Genomic DNA, 25,494 nt, shown 5'->3' on the forward strand with positions numbered 1-25,494 from the left:
TAAAGATTAAGCATGTCTCACTCATTTGTCTGAACCATGCATCTCCTGTCTAAAAGTTCAATCTGCAACAATAATAACAATATTTTCCAGAGTATTCTCTAATTTAGGCCCAGCACACACCACACATACCACATAATGTTTGGAAAATATCCCAAGAGAAAGCTATGTACATTTTCTCAGCAGGAAAATTTCCTTTCGAGGATCTGTGCCCCTTGCATCCAGCAGTGTCCATAGCAGGGATGGCTTGTCAAAAATAGCAAAATGGCAGCATAGCACTGTAACACCTGCTCTATCCCTTTTCTGTGTTGATTGCTGTCACATGCATGTTCAAAAGGGGCAGGGCTTGTATCGGGCCAATCCATTTTGTCTCAGTTTTTAACTTTCCCTCTGCCTAATAGATGCCACTGCTTGCAATCATTTGCATACTATACACCTGGATTGTATCTGAGACTCCTGAAATATCAGTCCTTTTCTCTGCAGTATGTTCAAGGTAGACAAAAATATTCAGGTTTAAAAATATGGAGTGGGGTTGGAGTGGGGCGAGCCAATTTTAAAAATTAATTCATTGCCAGATTGCAGTGTAGCAAAATGTGTGTTCATTGTACCAAACTGACATCCTTCTTATCAAGAAGAGTAGACTCAGAGTAGGTTACTGTGGCTTTTGCTCCTATGCACTATAGGACAACCTCCCTTGTACTGCTTCCCTTCAGTCAATATGATCCTCATGACACTTTCTTCATTAAATATTAGTATCTCAATTTCCATCTGTGGAAGCTTCAAGGCAATTGTCAAGCTTGGAGCTCACTTTCCTGGTGCAACAATTATTGCTTCTTAGCTTGCCAACAAACTTGAGGGGAGGATGGGGAAATGGAATGCAGGCTACAATGATAAAGAAGGCAGACTGTGAGAATCAAGGATGATTCACCAGGTGCCTGGCCCGACTCAGAGACATTTTCTCATAATATAATTGCATCTAATTGGGCAATGTGACCTATACATGGATGGGAGGGAAAATTCTATTCTTTTACTATAGGGCTTTGGGAGTGGGTTTGCTAGATCTGGTTTTGCTTTCATATGTGCTGAAATGATGTACTCAATAAAATTTTACATTAAGAGATCGGAATGTCTTGAAGGTGTTTGCTTGGTTGGGTTTGTCAGTCGAAACCTTGACAGCAATAAGCAATTGAATTAAAAGTGAAAAATATTAGAGAGAGTTATTGATAAATTTTCCAGGGACCTTGAATAAGGTATTGATTATAAATATGAACTTCACTACTGAAAACTTTAATGGATAAGATCTGGTTCATGTATTATATTATGCCATAGTTAGCTACAGTACATTAAATAAATAGAGCACATACTGGTTTATTCCTGTGAAGCTGAAAGCAAATAAGGCAGATTGGAATTAGCAGGATATAACAATCTGTCTTTGAATAAGACCCCTTAATATATATAAACATGAATGAATAATTTTGGTCCAGGATTATATAAATTACTAAATTGATCTGTTCTCATTGAAAATGAAGAGTGGAGAGATAATTCTACTGTATAGCCAAATATGCTGTTGCTTTTGAATTATAAGTTTCTCTGCTAGCCATGAGCTAAAATGCACAGTAAATGTTCCACTTATTTATGGATTTAAAAGTTATACAGCAGCTCTAATGGGTTTATAAACATTTAAAAACAATAAAAATAAATGTATCCATTAAAATTATAAAGGCCAGCATAAAAAGTAAAAAGATTGATGCACAGTGAAAATATATTTTATTAAGCCTATATCAAATAATCTTAATTTCCTGAAGCCTTAATTCAGGCCATGCCATCCATAACCCAGCTGAGGTGAAAACATGATAGAATTTTCCTAAACAATAAAACAACAACAAATAAAATTGATTTTCTTAAGAGGTGACTGTTGTTGCTATGAAAGATGACCAGAATAAATCTCTTTATAGCATTAAAAATGTAGATATTTCATAGTATATCTGAAGAAATATTTGATTTGTCAGTAGGTGGTATGTGTTATGTGAAATGGAATAATGTTTTAATTATATCCAACAACCATCTAGGGCAATGATCTTGTTTAGACAAATTAAAGGCTTCTCCCCATATTATAACTATAGAACTGGGATTTTTTTAAAAAAGGCCTGTTTATTCTTGTTTGCAAACAAGTCACTTCATGGATTAAGATTATGATTTTCCACTACTGTTTTATTCCAGAAGTTTGAGGTATTGTGGATGTGTGTGCCTGTGTGTGGTTTAACTTATGAGTTGAAATGACTGCACAATTTGCCCTGTAACTGATTTTTTATTTCTGGCCTGAGCTGATCAAAGACCACACAGTGAATGTGATGGTGCCAAACCACCAGATTTTGGTAGTGTGGTCATATCACATTGCTGGTTTTAAGCAGCATAGCCATTGGAACATAGCCAGAGGGCAATTCAAATGTGAGTGTTAAATGTATTGACATAATTTTGAGTGTGGGTTGTACTGCATTTTTTTTAAAAGACAAAACAAAACAGGATCAAAAGTCTTAGCTAGACCAACTTAAGTAGGTTGAAGGAGAAATAGCTAATCCCCAAACTTGTAAATTTGCATCAAAAAGCAATTAATTCTGATGGAAAAGAGAACCAGGAGTAGGCCAGGAGTAGGCTAGTGTTTTGCTTCTGACAGCCTAACTGTATTATTTTTTCTTCCCATTTCTTGGCTGTCAAAATATGATCATCTCTACTTTTATCCTTGACCTTTCTTTGGCCCACAACATAAGAGCCTTGGTGGAGCAGTGGGCTAATGCCTCCTTAAGTAACACCAGCTGCCTGCAATTATTGCAGGTTCGCATCCCACCAGGCTCAAGGTTGACTCAGCCTTCCATCCTTCCGAGGTAGGTAAAATGAGGACCCAGATTGTTGGGGGCAATTAAGCTGACTTTGTAATAATGCCGCTTGGGGTGTGTGTGAAAGCCCTAATAAGCAGGCATATACATAGAATGAAGGCTACTGCTAAGCTTGTAAGCCGCCCTGAGCCCTGAGTCTTCGGAGAAGGGCGGGATATAAATGGAATTAAAATAAAAATAAAATAATGCTCAACTTTTTGCTACCTATACTCTCTTGTCTCAGCCAGACTACCATCTCCAAATGGATAGTCAGAAGGGAAGACAGCTGCCCCACATTTTAATAGTCTCCATCTTCTGTAACAGAGAACTCACTTTATTCTGTTCAGATCTATTTCTATTGTGTGCTAACTGGTGTACTGCAAATTGTATTCACTCTGCATTCACACTACTAGTTGAAATGGAAAGAAGAGGCAGATGTCAGGATAACAGAAAAACAGCGTTGGAAGGGACCTTGGAAGTCTTCTAGTCCAATCAACCATGTCAAGGCAGGCATTGTTAATTAGTCAGCACCTTTGGCCTACTTTGACTTGAAATTAATTCAGAAATTTGGAAGCATAGTAATTGGGCCACAAGCCATATGAGAGTCCATTAAACACTTGAGGTTTTTGTTCAACTCTTTGAATTAGATTCCACAGCAGACATAATGGTTGAAGTTATTGTGAAACAGTGAATCAACAGAGGGGAAGCAAATCAGTTCATTCACACAAACAACAGAAACTTAGAATTCATTTTCTAATTCAGCCCTAAAGCCAAACAGCAATACATAATAGAAATATAAATAAACAATTTGACAGTCCCTCAGGCAACATCAAGTTCCAACTACTCATACTTTATTAAAGCCTGTTGCCCTAAGGAGGCTTAAATGGCAACAGGTAATTATAAAGATGTAAGCTGCAGTTGCTTTTAGAAAGTACAGAACAGTTTGCTTATAATCCCTTTGTGGCGGTCATCACAAAAGACATTAATTCATGGGCAACTGAATCATGGTTGACAGAATTAGCCCAATTGCCTGAGTATGCCCAACAGACTGAATCATAAACCAAATAAACCACTGGTTGGGTTTGCTGAACAAATCAACCCACAATTTAAGCAATAACATTTTAATGCAACCTGTTTGAACACAGTCTAAATGCTACATGTAGGAAAGTGAAATAAAATTACACTGTGAGTAGATTACCTTGAAAGATAGTGATTTGCTAGAGGTCTTCCAAGGCAGAGCAGGAATATGAAGCTGGATCTACCAGTTTTTATATACCACTCTAACATCTTAGTTGTAGATTAGCAAACAGCGCATGTCTATAGGCTTGAGAGCCTGTGGATCATAGGTATTACCAATAAATAACAGGCAGTATTAAGATGCAGATCTTCTGAATCATGACAGAAAAATGAAAAATCCATGGGTCATCTTCACCAAAGTCAGTCCTCTCATAAAGTAAATAAATACAATAAAAAAAACTATAACAGGTCTCTTCCCTATTTTTCAGCATTGTTCTTTCAAATTTACTTTTCATATTATTTTCACAATATATTCCTTCCAAATTGCAAAGATAATTTGAACTGAGCCCTCCAATGTTAGTCTTCTTTGTCGCAAACATAGTTAAGGAGTGCTTTTATTGACTCTTTCTTTAAAAAAAAATCTTGACCACTTTTTAGCAAGGTTTCATCTTGCCTTGCTGTTTTTTTTTCCTTAGTGTTTTCACAGTACAGCTGAACCTTGATTTCTCAGAGGATTTTATTTTTTCCCAGAGAAAATTTAATTTTTTTCCTCATCTCACTAGAAAATGAATAACAAAATGTAGTATTCTCTCTCTCTCTCTCTCTCTCTCTCTCTCTCTCTCTCTCTCTCTCTCTCTCTCTCTCTCTCTCTCTCTCTCTCTCTCTCTCTCTCTCTCTCTCTCTTTTCAGTAGTCACATTTTGTCTCACCAGTTCTGCCCTGCCAATAATCTGCAACAGCACTTGCTCTAGGCCAGGGGTAGGCAACCTCGGCTCTTTTATGACTCATGGACTTCAACTCCCAGAATTCCTGAGCCAGCCAAGGTGGCTCAGGAATTCTGGGAATTGAAGTCCATGAGTCATAAAAGAGCCGAGGTTGCCTACCCCTGCTCTAGGCCATTTGTATGAAAGCTGGAAGATTTTAATCAACACATAAACACTTTTATCACTGTTGCCATATTAAGCAGCAGAATATACAAGATCTTTAGGATCCTTTTTTCTTCTACTCCCTCCCCCCCAAAAAAGTGGTGCTGTCACTACTGGTAATAAATAGTGAATCTCTCTTCCATGGAGCAGTTCAAAAATGTGTCTTCTGCTGAAATAAATGCTATGAATTTCAGGATAAATTTCAAGATGCTCTGTATGCACATCTTTAATTTGGACAGAGAGATGAGTTAACATTTTGCAATTTAAAGCAAGCTGATGATTTGGCAGACAACTTGGTGTCTGAATAACAATTTGAATGGTAATAGCTTCTTTTTGCATTTTAAGAAAGGAAGGTTGAGAGACCTGGCCAGTAGTTTTACTCATACTTTGAATAAATAAAATTACGCCATCTACTGGAGATGAATTCTAAACAGATTAGAAATTGGACTTCAGCATTGAATTTAAAAGCTTTTGCCTTTTAACAATCTATTGATTTGGATAACCTTGTTGAACAATATTCATATAAAAACAAACAATACACTGAGTGTGTGCTACCGGTAGTTCACATCACCACTGAGTTGGTGGGATAGAGTCACTAGGCTATAATTCTGTAAGGCAGTCTCTAGATTATCAATTGTATGAAATTGGGCATTGAGCATGCTTGGAGCAAAAAATGGACTTTGGCTGCAGTACTGGCATACTAGCTAAACTTGTTCAAATATGCAGGTATTCTTTTTAGCAGTAGCAGAGAATGCTGCACATGTTACAGTGTTATTAAAGATGGTTACCTGGTCTATATCTTCCCTATCTTACTAAAAGAATTATGTGGAAGCTTTGATTTGCCAAAGCCAAGTGATACATTTAATATCCATAGGCCAATCTGATGATGACAATGGTATGTGTATAGCTGTCATTTGGAATACAAGAACAGTAAATAAATTAAGTGTGAAATAATGAAAGAAATCAGAAACGTGCTGTGATTGAGACATCAAGAGAAAGGGAAAGAAGATATTAGATCTAAATGACAATGATCTGATCTTGTGGAGGTGAGTTGCTATACATGTGCAGAGAAGTGAATGTGTAGATTTAAGTATGAATGCAAAGGCTAAAATGTATGCCATATAGTATGAAACGGTATTATATAGGTTGTTATAGGTTCATGTGGAAGTAGGAATCCATTGACTGGTGACAATTGTAAGTTGTATTCCAGTGTACAGTGATAATGGAAGAACCAGCAATAAAGTTTGGGGAAACCATGCAACTTTCTAAATGAACATGATCCAAGATACAGGACTATAAGGCTGGGTGTCTGCCTGAGAACATGAAATGTTAGATGGATTGTATGGTTGCCTGATTCTATGATCTGAAAATTAATTAAACCACAGGTTTAATGGAGTGAATTGTTGTAGGTTATATAAAAAGGTGAAAAACAAGAGCAAACTGATGATTTTCTAGAAGGTTTACCAAAGATAAGGAAATGGATGAAGAAATTCTATGGACATTTCGATAGTAGATATGTGGTAGGGGGAAAGCAGTTATCTTTTGTCAAAAGAAGTAAAATCAGCTACAGATAGGAACATGCTTCTGTCTACCTTACAGAATGTAACTAAGAGTCGGATGTGTCAGGAGAAGCATAAAAGTAAGTTATATTCAGCAGGAGTGGGTAATTAAGCAGCGAGTGTGGTTAAAAAAAAGAAGAGAAAGGGTTCGGGAAAGAATAGGTGTTGAATAAATGTAAATAGAATAAAATGTGACTGACTAATATAAAAAAATAATTTGAGTTGATTTGGTTTTATAAAGAGAATGATGGAAATCAAATTGCAAAATAAAACATGAAAGAACAAGAATGGAGTGAGAGAAAGGAGGAAACATGAAAGAAAGTCATGGCTGGATGGAGTTGATGAGATCTTGAAAATTAAGTGAAAAGTATATGAAGTGAAAGCACAAATGGTTTGCAAAGGTAAAAAGATATAGAGAAAGGTAGTGAAGAGTTTGTGTAAATAGCATTTAGTTATACTTTATTTCTCAGTTGACCATTTGCAGATGCATAAAGCTTTATCACTTTGCTGCCACCATGTGGTTCTCTGGAATGTGCCATCCAGATATGGTAGCCCCAAGCAGGACAAAGCAACAGTATAATGTCACCATAATTCTAAAAAAAAAGCAAAAGAGCAAATCACAAGTTTAAAAATTAACCATTGCTGATAACTTGTCCCCTTGTGGGTTTTCTGCTCCATTCTTAATAGCCCTTCAAATAGACTGGAAAAAGCTATGTCAGTAATTAAGTAGAGAACTCTTGATATGGTTGAACAGAATGAAAAATCTTAAAAACCCATCTTATGTGGCCAAGGATCTCTTCCATAGTTCTCTCACTTACACCAGTTACCACAATAAAATTATTGCCACATGTACTGTAGAAGAGCAGTCACATTATCAAGGTTCAGTGCCTTACTGTTAGTCCTTTGGGGTAATTCAGACAAGAAGTATAACTATGAGTACTAACTCTATCATGATTTTAAGGTTACATTAACAGAATCTTGCAAGACTGAAAGTATTCCTTCGCTTCTCTCCATTTAGTCTCTGGAAAACGATGGAGAGTCCCTTCTGAACCACTCCCCATGCCTCCCACTTTCCTCTGTGGAGTGAGATATCCAGTGGTGGGATTTAGCCAGTTCGCACCACTTCGGCAGAACCAGTAGCTAATTTTTTTTGTTGCCCAGGCCCAGAATGGACTTCCAGAAGTGGCATCCACACAGAGAACCGGTTGTTCACATATTTGAATCCCACCACTGGAGTCATCTCTTCCTTTTGTCCCACAAGGTCATTCCCACAGACCATTATACTTATTCTCAATGCTGATGGACAGAAAGGTACCACCTCTTATGCAGAAGGTCTGACTCTGCATTTTGTTCCACTTCACTGCCCTCACTGTGCTCAGAGTACAGAACTCATAAGCCAGCTGCTTACTTACTGTGGGTGGCCATTCTGCAATTAAAGTTTTTGACTTTTTAACTTGCTGAGTTCTCCATTCCATGTCTATACATACATTCATTCATTCCACTACCTGTTGTAGAGACCTCTAGAGTACTGTCAATAATTTCTTCCTCTTACCTACTTGTTATTATGTTTTTGTGGTTTGAGGTTGCTCTCTCTCTCTCCTCTCTCTCTCCCTCCCCCCTGTCCCTCTCCCTTCCCCTTCCCCCTGTGTGTGTTTTGGCCTCTGATTGTAAATTAATAAGGTAAATGACAAGTTTCCAATGGATTAGCTCTTCAAAGGACTCTGAGGCATTGTTTACCTTAAAACTCTTTTTTTAGAGCCCTATAACATCGGCAATGCTTGCTAGGGAAGCTGGAATCTGAATTCCCCTCCCCTTAGCACAATAATATTAAGTACAATTCTCCTCCTTTCATTGCTGTCATTAATCACATTCTCCAATTAGTTTGAAGGGTCAGTTTTCCCTTCTGTTAGACAACCCGCCAAATTCTTATCTTCTCTTATTTCAAAACAGCCTTGAGAGACATTCTTCCTCCTTCCCCCAGCATCAACTGATTCTAGCTCTAAAAGTAACACACAGGTTTTAAATATGAAATAGCTGCTTCTTCATCTTTTGTCAAAGCAAGAACTTCTGATGTTAGCAGCATTGACAGTAAGTAAGTAAATCAGCATGAGGCTAGAGGTTAAAAAAAGCATATAAATATATCCCACAAAGTTAGACAATACCTTATAACCCAGATAGTCCCTTTTTTTTGAACTTCACTCAGGGGTTCTAGATAGGTTGTTTTATAGATATATTTTAATTTTGTCTTCAATTTTATTTATTACCTATTAAGATATTTTATTTATTTATTTGGGAAATTTATATTGCCTACTCACTCATGGTGACTCAAGGTGGCCTACAGGGAATAAAAACACAATATAAAAGAAATAACAATAATAAAAAGTAAAAATAATAAAAAATTACCCCCCACCCCATACATTATAATTTATAAGTATATACAGAGCATTCATGGACACATTGCTTATATTAGTCTAAGACTGTACTAAATTGTTCAACTATCCGACAATTAAACTGAAAATTTACTTAGTAGATTGAAACAAATGCTGGAAATTTCAGTGATATCCTCTTTAGCCATTTACAGTATAGTATTTTCAAAGATCACCAAACCATCATGGAAGAGATATAAAATCTGGCCTCTACTATTATATTGACACAATACTGACCCCATGATTCCAAAATATTCTTCAATGTTAATAATATTTAAGTGATTTAAGTTAATAATATTTAAGTGATTAGCAGGGAAATGTCTGTAATTCTTTTACTTCTACAATCTTAGAACAATAACTTTTAGCAATAATCTCTGACAATCAGCAGTTAAATGTTGGAGAAAGTAAAATATTTCCAAAAATTAAGATATTGGTGCTATGTATTGCTATTAATTAGCACCTGTTTCAGTTCTTCTCAAATTTATACAGCAGCGCATTTTTTAAAAAAAAATTTAAGAAAAGCACTGCAAGTGTTTCAAGAATTTATTGGGCAAAACTGTTAGGTAAACAAAGGAGAGAAAAAAAGTGTGACTGACTTGGAACAATTGTCTGCTGTAATTTATGTTATGTGATGGAATAAGGGAGTGCTTTCAAATGAGATATTACCAAGTACCAAATTATGTTAGTTTATGATAAGGCTGTCAAGGGACGCGGTGGCTCAGTGGGTTAGGATGCTGAGCTTGTCGATCAGAAGGTCGGCAGTTTGGCGGGTCAAATCCCGAGTGTTGTGTAGCAGAGTGAGCGCCTGTTACTCGTCCCAGCTTCTGCCAACCTAGCATTTCGAAAGCACTTAAAAATGCAAGTAGAAAAATAGGGACCACTACGGTGGGAAGGTAACAGCGTTCCGTGCGCCTTTGGCATCTAGTCATGCCGGCCACATGACCACGGAGACGTCCTCGGACAAGCGCTGGCTCTTCGGCTTTGAAACGGAGATGAGCACCGGCCCCTAGAGTTGGAAACGACTAGCACGCATGTGCGGGGGAAACTTTATCTTATGATAAGGCTCTCTCAAAAAGATGGAAAGCCAGCAATTCTTTCTAAATTCTTCATTTTGGGATCAGCATAACAATTTGTTTGTTTTTTGTTTTACAGGCAACAGGGCTACTACTACTTTTTATGAAATTTTTCTAAAGAAAACCTTGGAGCATTTGATATATTCAAATATGCTTTATATCAGGACTCTGTAACCTCTATGGAATTTTTAAAAAGGCTTTAAAGAAGCAGGATAGAAAGGGTTTTAATGTTTTTGAACATTGGTGCTGGAGAATATTCCCAAGAATACCATGGATAGCAAAACAAACAAACACATGCATCATAAAATAAGTCAATCCAGGTTGCTCATTCAGAGAAAAAAAACACAGTTCAATGTTTCATATTTTGGACACATTATATGTTCCCTTGAAAAATCTATAATGCTGGAAAAGGTGGGAGGTAAAGAAAAAGAAGATAATCAGCAGCTAGGTGAGTGGACTCCATTACAGTGACAATGAGTGCAGCATTAGAGTCAGTCTGTTTTAGTGGTTAAGGCAGGGGTGTCAAACTCACAATGTCATGTGACGTGCCACGACGTATCATGACTTTTTTGCCATTGACAGCAATGGGGTGGGCGTGGTTTCGATATGATGCACCCAGCCCACAGGCCAGCAGTTTGACACCCCTGGGTTAAAGCAACAGCCTGGAAAACAGGAAACCTTAAGTTCTAGTCTCACCTTAACCATAAAAGCCAACAGAATGACCTTGAGCCAGTTTACTCTCTCTTGGCTCAACTCACCACACAGAGTTGTTGTGGGGAAAATAGGACGAGGAAGCTGTTTTGGATATGTTTCCTGCCTTGAGTTATTTGTAAAAATAATAAAGGTGGCAAATAAATAAATAAAGTTAGATGATCTGAAGGACTAGGTTGGAGACAGGTCATGCTGCAGAAAATCTATCTGTGTGATTACTAAGGGTAGACACAAACTTGATGGCACAGCATCGTCATCAATCATTAGGATGTCATGCTTGACGGGCAGAGGGCATCTCTTCAGTCAAAAGACTGCAGCAGTAACATCTTAAACCAAGCATAAGCAATTCTTGCACAGTTTTGGCTTGGTTTCATTTCCAGCATGTGGTCTTGAGGAAGTATAGTTTGAAACAGAGGTAGAAAGGTAAAACAGTTATTTCGCCACTCCATTATAGGGACACTGGAAAAAGAGATGAGAATTGTGGAAGATATTTCAGTTACATCACTGCCAGACAGAGTTAGCAACAGAAATATACCTCTTTGGAGGAAAGGAGAAAAGTGTGATAATTACATGGTGAAATTGTTGTGGAAAAATGGTGTTGTCAACTCAGGATGAAGTGAGGTTTTTTAGAAGAGGCAAGTCTTTTTATGTTTTAGACGGTTTCCACTCAGTTGTATCTAAAAATACCTCAGACCTTCAGGCAGTCAAGTAATTTGGAGAAGGGGAAAATTCAATTTGCATTTAGCTGCCTGGAGAATTCATTAATCTTCAGAAAATAAGATTAACTAAGATTTGGATTTGAGAGAAGTTGTGTTACATTTGCTTGTTGAATAAGTACTATCTTTCAGATAATTAATGCCTTACCTGAAATCCTTGGTGCCCTGAGACAATGGCTATAGGACTTGGCCCTTGTGATCAGAATGATTTAAAATGAGCTGTTTATTTTTAAACCCCAAAACCCAGGACTATTTTTCTTTTTCACCCTTTTCTTGAACTTAGAAGTTCATCATTATTCTATCCTTTTTACCCTTGGATGAGCTGCCTCCTCTCTGCCTTTGAATCAGGAAGGTAGGGTTAATAGTCCATCTTCTTGTTAACTAAAGGTTGTGGTAAAGAATGCCACATATTGAAGCCACATTCTAAATTAGAATTAAAGGCTCTTTATAATTAAGAGGAAGTTGTAAATCAAATAACCAAGAGGTAGCTGAATATTTTAATTATGCACAAATATTGCATGGAGGCTTGCCTTTCAGTTATTTATCACTCTAGCCTGCTGGACTGTTGTCAATTTATTTTTTTAATAAATCGTGTCTTAGACGTCCTATAATTTTTTATCAGTGCAATGGAGTGCTGCTTCTAAATTGATGCCACGATCTCTTCTTTGTCCATGGAACTGAATGTTTCATCTATATTTATAGCTCTTCCTTACCACCCTGCTTTCAGCCATGGGCAAATTTTGCTCATGGCTGCTATTTCCATTAGTTATATATAATTCTCCCTCCAATTCATGGACATATTAACACATGCACACAGCACACATACAGATACTCACAGATTCCTAATGGAGGCTTCACATTGCTCTCAGGCAATAAAACAAATTTATTAGCTTTTATGAAGAAAGTACTATTGGCTACTTTATGATCCAGTTTCGTAATAGTCTTCTTACGTAACTCTATACTCTAGGGTCCTAGCTGCAGGTGCTCTTCACACAAGAATGAGAAGTCCTTAATATCAATGAAGGACAAGAATGAAAAACATAACTTTTTCTTGCATAGTCTTTCTTCTTCATCTTCTTGCTTTCATGCCATATTTAAAAGAAAAAAAATTCCCTGACAGTGTAGAAATCTTGACTGTTCAGTTTTGAGGAACAACACATAAGGGTGTTTCTTTCATCATCTTTTGGACTATGTACGTAGGTACTGTCTATTGTTATCTCAGTAACTTTCAATGAGATGAAAACAGAAGACCAAAGAGGTCACTCAAGATATTTAGGTACATGATTGATTGGACTCACACATTGCATTAAGAAATAATCAGGTTTATTAGGGTTAGCATGACATGTTAAGGGGGGGGGGGAATTAAATCTTGGTTGTTTTAGGGCATTAAGCCACAGTTTGATAGCATGGTTTGCTTATGCTGTAGTTTAGTATGATGAATAAATGAGGATGTATTGTTTCTGTGTTGTTTTGGAATGTATTTCTGGATGGCTTTTGTGCTGCATCTAAACTTCCCACCAGTTCTAGAGTTTCAAATGAAGTATCCCCCCAAAAGCAGGAAGAATAAACTAGGAATAGGCTAAAACAGGGGTCCTCAACCTTGGCAACTTTAAGGCTTGTGGACTTCATTTCCCAGAATTCCTCAGCCAGCTTTGCTGGGAATTGAAGTCCACATGTCTTAAAGTTGCCAAGGTTGAGGAGCCCTGGGCTAAAAAACCATACTTCCTTTGCTCATAAACAGTACAAGATAAATTCTAGTTGGTTTTTGCCTTGTTCCCTGCAATCTTGTAAGAAAAAATATGGTTTAAACTAATGCCTGAGCAGAACTGATCACTATTGTCATCGATTTAATTTGCCATTTAAGCAAAATATTGAGCGTGACAACCTCCAATTCCTACTTGCATTACTCATCAGAATTAGGAAATGCACCACAGGCTTCTGTTTGATGGCCTTTGTATTTTTTTTTCCTTCAAAATATCTACTGTTTTGCTTCATGATATTTGGGACTTTTGCATTACTTTGGCTTCTTTTAATGAAAGGCCCAATGCGAAAACTTCAAAGGAAAACCTTTAGCAAAATCTTTGCAAGGAATTAGAAGACCTGTTAATGAAGAGCTGCAGATGGAGGTGCTCTTCTCCTATATGATAGAATAATCGTGGAATGTGACAAGTATGATCTCCTAGACTTTGTGCTTTGCACTCTAGATTAACTGTTTGGTTGTTTTTTTTTATCATGGCAACCTTTCCTGTTCTGAATAGCAATACAGTAAGAGATTCACAGCAGATTATCTTTGATTAATAACAGATTAATTTAAGGAAATTGTCTAAATTACTTCAATCCACACTGGCCTACTTGTCTTCTGTTCTGATGCCTGATTGGTTGCAAATACTTTCCATCCCCTCTTTCCTCTTTGCTTTTAAATTTTCACTAAGAATTCAGAGAAACTCTTCTGGAGAAGAATGGTATAAGAGTGGATTCCTGCGCTGGAAAAAAAGTTGGATTAGATGATGCCCAAAGTCTCTTCTACTCCTTTCATTCTACAATTGTATTTAAAACAAATAACAAAAGCAAATAGAAATAGGAATAATAGAAACGGAAACGGAAACGGAATAGAATAGAATAGAATAGAATAGAATAGAATAGAATAGAATAGAATAGAATAGGAAGGGACCTTGGAGGTCTTCTCGTCCAACCTCTGCTAATCAGGAAACCCTATACCATTTCAGACAAATAGTTGTTCAGTCTCTTCTTAAAAACATCCAGTGTGGAAGGATTCACAACTTCTGGAGGCAAGTTGTTACACTGATTAATTGTTCTCACTGTCAGGAAATTTCTCCTTAGTTCTAGGTTGCTTCTCTCCTTGATTAGTTTTCATACATTGTTTCTTGTCCTGCCCTCAGGTGCTTTGGAGAATAGCTTGACTCCCTCTTCATTGTTGCAGCTCCTGAGATATTGGAACACTGCTATCATGTTCACCCCTAGTCCTTCTTTTCATTAAACTAGACATACCAAATTCCAGCAACTGTTCTTTATATGCTTTGGCCTCCAGTCCCTTAATCATCTTTGTTGCTCTTCTCTGTACTCTTTCCAGAGTCTCAGCATCTTTTTTACATCACGGTGACCAAAACTGGATGCAGTATTGCAAGTGTGGCCTTACCAAGGCATTGTAAAGTGGTATTAATACTTCACGTGATCTTGATTCTATCCCTCTGTTAATGCAACCTAGCACTGTGTTGGCTTTTTTGGCAGCTGCAGCACACTGCTGGCTCATACTGAAGTGCTTGTCTACTAGGACTCCGGATCCCTCTCACAGTTACTACTATTGAGTGAGATACCACCTATTCTGTACCTGTGCATTTGTTTGTTCTTGCCTAAATGTAGAACCTTACTATTTTCACCATTGAATTTCATTTTGTTAGATACGCCCAATGTTCAAGTCTGTCAAGATCCTTCTGTATCTTAAGCCTATCTTCTGCAGTGTTGGCTATTCTTACCAGCTTGGTGTCATCTGCAAATTTGAGGAGTTCTCCATGTATCCTCTCATCCAAATCATTGATGATCATGTTGAAGAGTACTGGGCCTAAAACTGAGCCTTGGGCTATCCCACTGTATACCTCCCTCCATATAGATGCAGTTCCATTGAGGAGTAAACATTGAGTGGGGTTGGTTCCACCAGAATCCATCTGGTGGTGATGCTAACCCACATTTTTCTATCAAGTAGTAGGTTGTGGTCTACTTTATCAAATGCCTTACTGAAAGTCCAAGTAAATTATATCCACAGCATTCCTCTGGTCCACTGATTTTATCACCTGGTCAAAGAATGCAATAAGATTTGTCTGGCATGATCTGTTTTTGACAAATCCATGTTGGCTTTTGGTTATGACTTTGTTTGCCTCTAGGTGTTCACTGATTCATCGCTTGATTATCTTATCCCAGGTATTGAGGTCAGGATGATAGTTCTGTAGTTTCCTGGATTCAATTTTTTCCCTTTTTTGAAGATGAGAAATACATCAGCTCTTTTCTAGTCCTCTGGTAGTTTCCCAGTGCTCCAGGATCTTTGAAAGATATAGTTCAGTGATTCTGAGATCACATCTGCCAGTTCCTTCAGAACCTTGTGGTGTAGTCCATCTGGTCCTGGTGATTTGAACTGATCTAGGGTGGACAAGTGCTCACTTACCAGTTTCTTGCCTATCTTAACTTGTGTTTCTAATCTGTTTTTTACTTTACTGTTTTTGATAGGTTGGACTGTTTGTTTTCCCTTTGTGTAAAGGTGGATGCAAAAAAATGAGTTAAGCAGTTCTGCTTTCTCCCTGTTGCTTGCCGCCTTCTTGCCACTTTCTCCCACTAAAATGACTAATTGTTTTCTTGACTATTTTCTTGTTTTTTACATGTTGAAAGAAGCTTTTTAAAATTATTTTTGACTTTTGTTGTAAGCCTTAGTTCACTTTAAGCCTTAGCTTTCCTCACTTCATCTTTGTAGGCTTGGGCTATTTGCTGATATTCTGCCTTAGTTATGTGACCCTCTTTTTTATATTTTTTTGTCTTTCAATTTGTCAGAGTTCTTTATGATACTTCATAAAGTGATATAAAATATTTTACAGTCTTTCCCCCTCAAATACTTCTGTTTAGCTTCAATTAAATATAAAGAATGGTAGGAAATTTGCAGAATGACAGCTGATATTAGCAGATGAATGCAGTGCACCTATTTATATGCATACAATTGGATTTTCGCATAAGGGGAAGAAGAATTGCCTTAGGTTTTCAGCTCTAATGTAATCTGTTGCTGAACAGATTTCAGGATGCATAGAGCAACATTCTCCTTCCTTGGTCCTTTCTATAGATGATCTTGGATTCTCAGAACTTTCAGAAAAGGCCATTTATGAAATTTGACATTTTAGTGCCTTGAGGCAACCTTGATTGGGGAAGCTGAGGTACTTCTTAGCAATCAGATTCAGTTGAGTTGCTGGGAAAAGGCCAAGGAGCCACATTTAATTATGGCAGAATCAACGGCACCTCTCTGAAAGATGGATACACGAGTCATTGTCTCTGTCATCAAAACTAATGTATTTTGATATTTTGAGGCATCTCATCTAAAGCAGATACTTTGCCCTTCAACAGTAGAAGGCGACCCAATGGAATAGAAGCCACAAAAATATTAATAGACTGAATTCAACCTCTTCACAGCAAGAAGCAATATCAATTTATAGAGTTTTTGTCCTTGTTGTACAATTCTGATTTTTATTTATCTGTGCTGAGATTAAATGTAATTTGTTTGCTTTTTGGTTTTCTTAGAGTTACATCTGAATCCAGCCACTGTGGTTTATTCAACAAACTATGGTTAATCTAGGGCTTAGAGTGATGATGGAACCAGCCAATGTCTGCTGCTATGGTTTGTGCCTCAGGATATTGAGTAAACCCAGTCACTTGTGATTTATTCAATAAATCTTAGCAAAGTATACACAGTGTCTTATCACAATGCATGAGCCCAGTTTGTTTGAATCCAGCTTTCACTCACAACTGCACATAATCCCACTCCTGTCCGTTGTTCATGCTGAAGAATAACTGCAGCTCCATATAATAGCATTCCAGTAGCTATTATGCAAATTGGATCTATTTCACGATCAACATTAAATGGATCCTTTTGTATAAAATAAGCAAAGCAGAGTTACCTAATGGAGTTATTCTATCCTGCACTGAATAATATGGCAATTATTAATAAGTAGATATAGACAGTAAAAACAACTATTTTTTCTTAAGAAAAGTGATTGCTCTCTGGCCAAGGATGGCAAAAAGGAGCTACCCTTTAACTTGTCTTCTCAGATGCCTTTGCTCTTCACTTTAACAGTTTTAAAAGGGACTCTGAGCTCTTTCCTCTGTAGGGATTTCTCCTATCCAGTCACTTCTAAAGAAATCTTTGTATTTGCAGACCTCTGATAACCAATTGGAGGATTTTGTTTTCTGAAGATTTTTTTTTTCTTGAAAGGAGAGAGATAGGATAATGGAATTATCTCAAACAGTTATTTTCACAGAGATTTTCTCTCTTTTTTTGGCATTCATGCGTAAACTGATTGGGGGTAGTAGTGGTGAATAATAGCAAACTGGAAAATAAAAATAGATAATAATAATAATAATTTAATAATAATTTTATTTATATACCACCCTTCTCCCGAAGGACTCAGGGCGGTGAACAGGGCAAATGTATAAAATACAAAAATACAAAAGTTAAAAGGAATTAAACATAATGCCCAAGGTAAAAACAATAAATACAAATATTAAGAACAATAAAAAACCCAACCCTTCCCCCATCAGGCCAAGCCGGCTTGTTCAAATAAATGCGTTTTCAGATCGCGTCGGAAGGAGCGGAGGTCGGGCGCCATCCAGAGTTCAATCGGCAACCGATTCCATAATTCCGGGGCGCCCACAGAGAAGGACCTCCCCTTGGGAGCCACCAAACGACATTCTCTGATTGGTGGCACCCTGAGGAGGCCCTCTCTGTGAGAACGCACAGGGCGGAGGGAAGTTGATGCCGGCAGCAGGTGCTCCCTAAGGTACTCCGGACCCATGCCATGTAGGGCCTTGAACACCATTACCAGTTCTAGCCAATGAATTTCTTTACCTCTTGACTTAGAAAGACTTAGGGGTTATCTGAATTAAGTCTGGCAGAAACCACAAGACACTGCCTTTTTAAAAATTGACCAACAACTTGCTTGCAGGTCATCAAGCTCCCTGCGCCCTGTGCGTTCCCACAGAGAGGGCCTCCTCAGGGTGCCACCGATCAGAGAATGTCGATTGGTGGCCCCCAGGGGGAGATCCTTCTCTGTGGGCGCTCCGGAGCTGTGGAACCAGCTACCGGTAGAGCTCCGGATGGCGCCCGATCTTCGCTCCTTTCGTCGCGATCTCAAGACGTTTCTGTTTGTTCAAGCCGGCCTAGCCTGATGGGGATTGGTGGGGTTTTTTAATTTTGTGCTTTAATTTTAACTTGGTGTTTTAGAATTTTATTCCAACTGTTTTAATATGGGCAATTATTTAATCTTGTTTTAACGTTTGTATTTGTATTTTATTCTGCCCTGTGAACCGCCCTGAGTCCTCAGGGAGAAGGGCGGTATATAAATATTATTAAATTAAATTAAATTAAATACTGTAGGAGCTAACTTAATCAGCAATCACTTAGGAAAATTCAGCATACCGACAAGTTGCAGCTTTTGAGAATTTCTACATTGGTCTTCCACTTCCACCAGTTAGGGTTCATATATAGGGAGGTCCAACATATATTTTCATATTAAGCCTCTTTGAGTTCTATGGTTTTACATATTTGGACATAGTAAAAATCATCTGGTCCTTAGCAGTTCTTAAAAGTAGGTAAATACAATCTCAGATGAACAACATCACATGACATATTGCACCAAGGGACCCTTTATTTTACAAAAAGAAAGTCAAAATAGAGAAACCATGCATGAAAACTAAGTACACCCTTACTGTTTGCATAGGTATGAAGAGGTGCTGCTAATCAAGTACCTTTGATCAATTGATCAATTGATCATCAGCAAGTGGGATGACCTCTATACAAGCTGAAATTTTAGGAATTTTACTGGTCTTCAGCATTCAGGTGTGTGATAACACAATGCCAAAGAGGAAGCACATCAGCAATGATTTTAGAGAAGCAACTGTTGCTGCCCATCAATCTGGGAAGAGTCATAAGGCGACTTCCAAACTATTTAAAATCTATCATTCTACAGTGAGAAAGATTATTCACAAAACACAGCTGTGAATCAGTGGAATGGCTTGCCTTCAGAAATCGTTGGCACTCTGTCACTGGAGATTTTAAAGAAGAGACTGGACAGTCACTTGTCTGAGATGGTATAGGTTCTCCTAATTGAGCAGGGGGCTGGACTAGAAGACCTCGAAGGTCCCTTCCAGCTCTGTTCTGTCCTATCCTATCCTATCCTATCCTATCCTATCCTATCCTATCCTATCCTATCCTATCCTATCCTATCCTATCCCATTCCATTCTTCCCAAGAGTGGATGTCCCAGCAAATTCATTCCAAAGTCAGACCATGCAAAGCTCATAGAAATTGGAAAAAAGCCAAGAGTTACATCTCAGACTCTACAGGCCTCAGTTAGCATGTTAAATGTTAAAGTTCATGACAGTACAATTAGAAAAAGACTGAACAATTATGGTTTCTTTGGAAGGGTTACCAGAAAAAAGCCTGCTCTTTCTAAAAAGATCATGGCAGCATGGCTTAGTTTTGCAAAGTTGCATCTGAACAAATCACAAGATTTCTGGAGGGCTGTCCTTTGGACAGACAAGACAAAAGTGGAGATGTCTGGCCATAATGGATAGTGCCACTTTCGATGTAAACCAAACATATCTGCACAAACCTCTCATGCCCACCATCAAGCATAGTGGAGGAGGGGTGATGATTTGGGCTTGTTTGGCAGCCACAGGACCTGGGCATCTTGCAGTCATTGAGTCAGCCATGAACTCCTCTGTAGACCAAAATATTCTAGAGTCAAATCTGAGGCCATCTGTCTGACAGCTAAAGCTTGTCCAATATTGAATCATGCAACAGGATAATAATCCCAAGGATACCAGCAAATCTACAACAGAATGATGAAAAAAAAGATGTTTGCAATGGCCCAGTCAAAGTCCAGACCTTAACCCAGGACCTCGAGAGAGCTGTGCATAAACAAATGCCCAATGAAATGAAGCAAAGTTGTAACGAAGAGAAGGCCAAAATTCCTCCAGAATGATGTGATAGACTGATAAAGTCATAGAGAAAATGATTACTTCATGTTATTGCTGCTAAAGGTTGTTCTACAAGCTATTGAATCATAAGGTGTACTTAGTTTTTCATGCAAGCCTTCTCCATTTTGGCTTTCTTTTTGTAAAATGATGACGTAGTCATGTGTTGTTGTTCACCTGTGGCTGTACTTACCTGCTTTAAAGAACTGCTAAGGGCCAGATAATTTTTACTATGTCTTGATATGTAAAACCACAGAACTCAAAGAGGGTGTATTTTCTTTTTCATATGACTGTATATATCAACTTTCTTTCCCTTGGTTGGTATGCCTGTGCAAAGAGTCCTTAATTTGCCCTTCAAGTTGTCTGGTGAGGCAGAACCAACACTGTCTCCTTTGTGCTTCAAATTTCTCTGTTTATCATAGTAAGTCCAATAGAAGATTTTTGTGGCTATGGTACATGCTGAGAAAGCTGTCAGAGGAGCAACACTATGTGAAACAATGTGGTGGGTTGCTCAGGTAGCTTTCTAGCATCAAAAATCCCTTTGGTTATAAACAGAAAGCTTCTCTTATAAGAGTTCCAATTGCCATAAGCAATGACAACTTAAAGAGCCCTCAAGCATTTTATGAGGTGAAGCTACTCAGCTGTTCTGGCAGATAAGAAAGAACCAGACCAGAAACTTGCCTCAGTAAAGCAATCAATAATTCACAGGAGATTTTTATAGATCCACACATTTTAAAAGGGACACTGATCCTACCTTCCCAAGCCTCTGAAGGAGAAATTGAATATAGTAGGAATGCCGTTGCACATCCTTAAATATAATTTCATTAAGGATCAGTGAATCGCTTCCATTGTCCAGTTCAGGTCCTCAATCAAATCAAGGTGTCAAAACAAGTGTATCAATTATTTTATATTTCTTAGTATTATTTCCTGGGGAATAATACACATGGAAAATATTTGTTATTTTTCTGTCCTATTTGTCACCTGGCCACCACTAGATATTGACTGTTAGAAATTAGAGTTAGATGTCTCCCGTTGACCACATAGTATGGGAGGAACAAACTTGATGAAATCCTGCAACATTCCATTCCTGTTTTCAATGTTCATTTTCTCCAACCCCTGATTAGACTTACCTATGATTTGCAATGAGGAAAGATAGGAAGTATTAGGCATTCTCGGTCAAAGAGAATATTCAGATTCTTTCCATGTGAAAGGGATCTTCTCATCTGTGCTACTCTTATCTGTCCTCACAATGTCCTAAGACAGGGGTCTTCAAACTTGGCCCTTTTATGACTTGTGGACTTCAACTCCCAGAGTTCCTCAACCAGCGTTGCTGGCTGAGGAATTCTGGGAGTTGAAGTCCACATATCATAAAAGGGCTTAGTTTGAAGACCCCAGTCCTAAGATGCCTGACAAAGTTTAAGCATCCACACATTGTATTGGATCTTGCTCCAGAGGACATTCTATGCATGTCTAGAAGCAGCAGGGAAGTTAGGTTTCTGTTTGGGGGACTTCTGCACCGTCCCAATTTCTCCCTTTGAAAACTTCTCTCCAGAAGCCTAGATGTCATGGCATCTTAAAGAATGTTTCCTTTATTTTTTTAAGCACAGAGGGTCATTTTACTAACAACATGGCAGGTGAGAAACAACACATTGCTTTCATCTGTCTCTCATCATTTACCCCACTGGTCAAAATAAGCTGATGGGAGTAAAGAGATAATACCACACCCAACAGATTGACACTCGCCTAAAAATGGCCAGTTTTTCCCCTTCTTTTGCTATGAAAAATGAATGAGGCAAGGGAAAGTATTGGGTTGAGTATACAGCACTTAACATTTCTTGCTTTTCTCATTCTGTTTTGGGTTGCTAAAGCAAGCAATGGTTGGCATATGTAAGCCATAACCAGTATTTTAATAACCTAGAAAGGTTTTATCTTCTAAGTACATGATTGCATTGTACCTGGAACATACTTTGATCCCTAAAATGCAGTGTATTAATTATAAGATCATCTAAGGTAAGATGTTTACTACAGCATGTTTTGTTTCTGAAGCATTGCTGTGCTGATATTTTTCCCTAAATATAATCTGTTTGTTGAGCACACATTATTGCATGCTGGATTTTAACAACTATGTTTAAAATGCAATCTAGCACCACATGGCAATGCAGCATTGTAATTGCAGAAGTTAAGTGGAGTTGGAAAGGTATTGTAAATTCCATCATGTTTATACTTTTTATAGTGAGTTCTTGTCACAGGCCACCAATAGCACTAGAATTACAGGCTAAATGGGAGGCCATGCTGCTGGTTCAAGTTGTTTTTTTAAAAAAATAAAAATAAAATAAAATTAAAGTGTGGTAATTCTATGCACAGCTTCAACTGCCCAGAAAGGCTGTTTGTTCTGCGCAGGTAGTTAAATATCTTGTGGAATCCAATGACTTTATTGTTTATTCATACTGCTGTTCTTAGTTAAAATCCAGTAATTATATGTGCAGTTCTCCAGTGGTGCAATTGTGCAGGTGTACATTGAAAATTAGCATCAAAAGAGGGAAAAGAAAGAGAAGATGGAGAAGGAGAGCAGCCACTGATTATCTACACAAAAAGCTTCTTTCCTTCTGCCTAAGACTAAAGGAGACAATTGAAGGAAATGTAGCTTCAGCATTTGTAAAATAAATGTCACAATATCTAGACAGACTAGATAGCACAGTATCCCACATACAGAAGAAGAAAGGGCATCACGAAACAAGGGTGACAGTGGGCAAGGTGTAGCCTGCAAATGAACCAGGCATCATACTACTGAAATAAAACACTTGCGCAGATTGACAACAGAAGAACACTTCCCCCCCTTACATTTTTTTTTACCACAAAGAAGGTTTAAAGGACAAAGAAAGCCACCTGTGGAGGAAGCTCATCTTAGGGCAGCCCCATTCAGGGATTCTGTGCAACTTTGAAAACAAGTCCAGATCCCTGTAGGTCCAATGGGAGACCTGAACTATTAGGTTTCTGACTCAACTGCAAAATTGTGTTTTGCTTTGTTTTTTAAGATGTTGTAACCTATGTTTTCCCCATTGGCAAGAACTCTGACCACAATCGTTTCTCCCGACTTCTGAACTTCAGGTTCTATAAAGGAAATGCTAGCTTAGCTTAACAGTTTAGCACTTTCCCCCCGCGGTAACCCAGACAAAGGAACAGAGATCAAATAGATGTTTTCAGTGTTCTGCTTCCTCGCTGGAGTGAAGTGTGAGATGCCAGCCCACTGGAGTTAGCTTTTTATTTATGTTGTGAAGAATGGGATGAGGTTACTTTTACTGCTACAGGCCCTGTGAGTCAAGACAAACAATGATTTTCATTTCTTTTTTGTCTTCGGCATTTTAGTATTGTCAGAACTGAAGGCAATTGTAAGTTCGGACCACAGAAGGACTAGGCAATGGAAGCAGAACTAACTAGAAGTGTTTCCCCCCACCCTCTTGATAAGGGGTTTTTTTTGGACATAAAAAATCCAGATATGGGTAGATTATTCTAGTCCAGGGGGCTGGACTAGAAGACCTCCAAGGTCCCTTCCAGCTCTGCTCTATTCTATTCTATTCTATTCTATTCTATTCTATTCTATTCTATTCTATTCTATTCTATTCTATTCTATTCTATTCTATTCTATTCTTCATAATTGAAGTGCTTTATGCTGAGGTTTATTTTGGTTATAGTATAAACATTGAGGTTTTTCTTTCTGAGTTACAGAAAGAAATAAATGGACTGGTTACACCCAAACATACCAGAGTACATTTCAGCAATGAGATATTCAGGTATATGAAGATGCACTTTATAGAGGAATATGAAAAAGGGCAATCTATCCCAGTTTTTTAATACAAAAAGTTTATCAGTTTAAACAATTGGGGTTTAAATAACAGGAATTTGATTGTTCATGCCACGAAGTATATTAAATTTTTATTATTCTTAATCTCCTTCTCATACATATACATGCTATCAATTGGTTTTTAAATGTGCTTACTCTTGTCAATAGACTTTAAACAGAATTTTTCCAGGTTACTTTTCTCATTAATGTTGTACAAAATTGTGAAAATGTAAATTAATTATCATTATCTAGGCTGGATCAAGCATTTAAGCAATTTTATGTAGCCCCTGGTAGTCTTATTAAATTCCACACTCACAGTATACTTAATAACAATTTCTGTTCAGGTACAATGAAGAAACTAACCTCTTGAAATGGTGAGTGGTGGTCCATCTCTGTCTAGAGGACAACATTCTTGTGTCTCTCAAATGTATGAAATTTTTCAATGCATAAAAACAACCATAAATATTTACAGATTATTTGGGGAGAAATGCAGAGGAATTTAAAAAAAATCTTTACATGCACATTGGTTAGGGCCAACAACGACAGAAGTGGGGAATCAAAGTCTCTAGAACTCTTCCCTTTGACTTAAGGTGGAAAAAAACCCTGGGCAACAAGAAAAAAAACCAGAATGATATAGAATGTTTCACCCAAAAAGATATAACTTGTTGATATCAAGTTATATTTAGCATTCAGATTATAGACTCATAGACAAAAAAGGCCTCTATTCATTGGAGAACTTGAACAAAACCTTAGGCCTGCCAGAATTTCAATCCTTATCACCCACCAATGTAAACTACAGTGACAGCTATTAATTGGTAGTTACAGATATAAAAGGATGAGAGGCTAAAAATTGCTTTCTGTTATGAATAATGCTGGTTTCTAGGCAGAGAGGAGACAATGCCAATAACAAATGTGTTGTGTAGCAAGTCTACTCATTGGAACTTGAGCTTGAAATGCTAGCTCTCTCCAGATTTATGCAACATGGAGAAATCCTGATTAAGAAATACAAATTCACTTTGGATCTGCTTTGTTCATTTGGGGCAGGCAGGATTAGGCCTGTTCTCCATGGAAACCAGGATAGCGGAGCTACTTAATGCAATCCATACCCACTGCATACCTTTCTCTAATCCATGCAGAGATAATAACCTAGGAAATCTAAGATGAAGCAATCTGAAAAATAAACCAATCCTGTAATTGCTGAATTAATTCATCTGTGCCATATGGCTCCATCGTCAGAAGCAGAGGAAGTACATAAGAATAATGAGCCCTTGCTGATAAGATTTACATCTTTCTAAAGTAGGAGTTGCCTCCCTTTGACCAGGCAAAGGCTGGTGACTAAGTGACATACAGCAAAAGCTTGCTGGATAAAGATATGCCACTACATTGTTGGACT

The sequence above is a fragment of the Vipera berus genome (genome assembly GCF_964194415.1).
Source record: "Vipera berus genome assembly, chromosome: 1".
Taxonomy (NCBI): Eukaryota; Metazoa; Chordata; class Lepidosauria; order Squamata; family Viperidae; genus Vipera; species Vipera berus.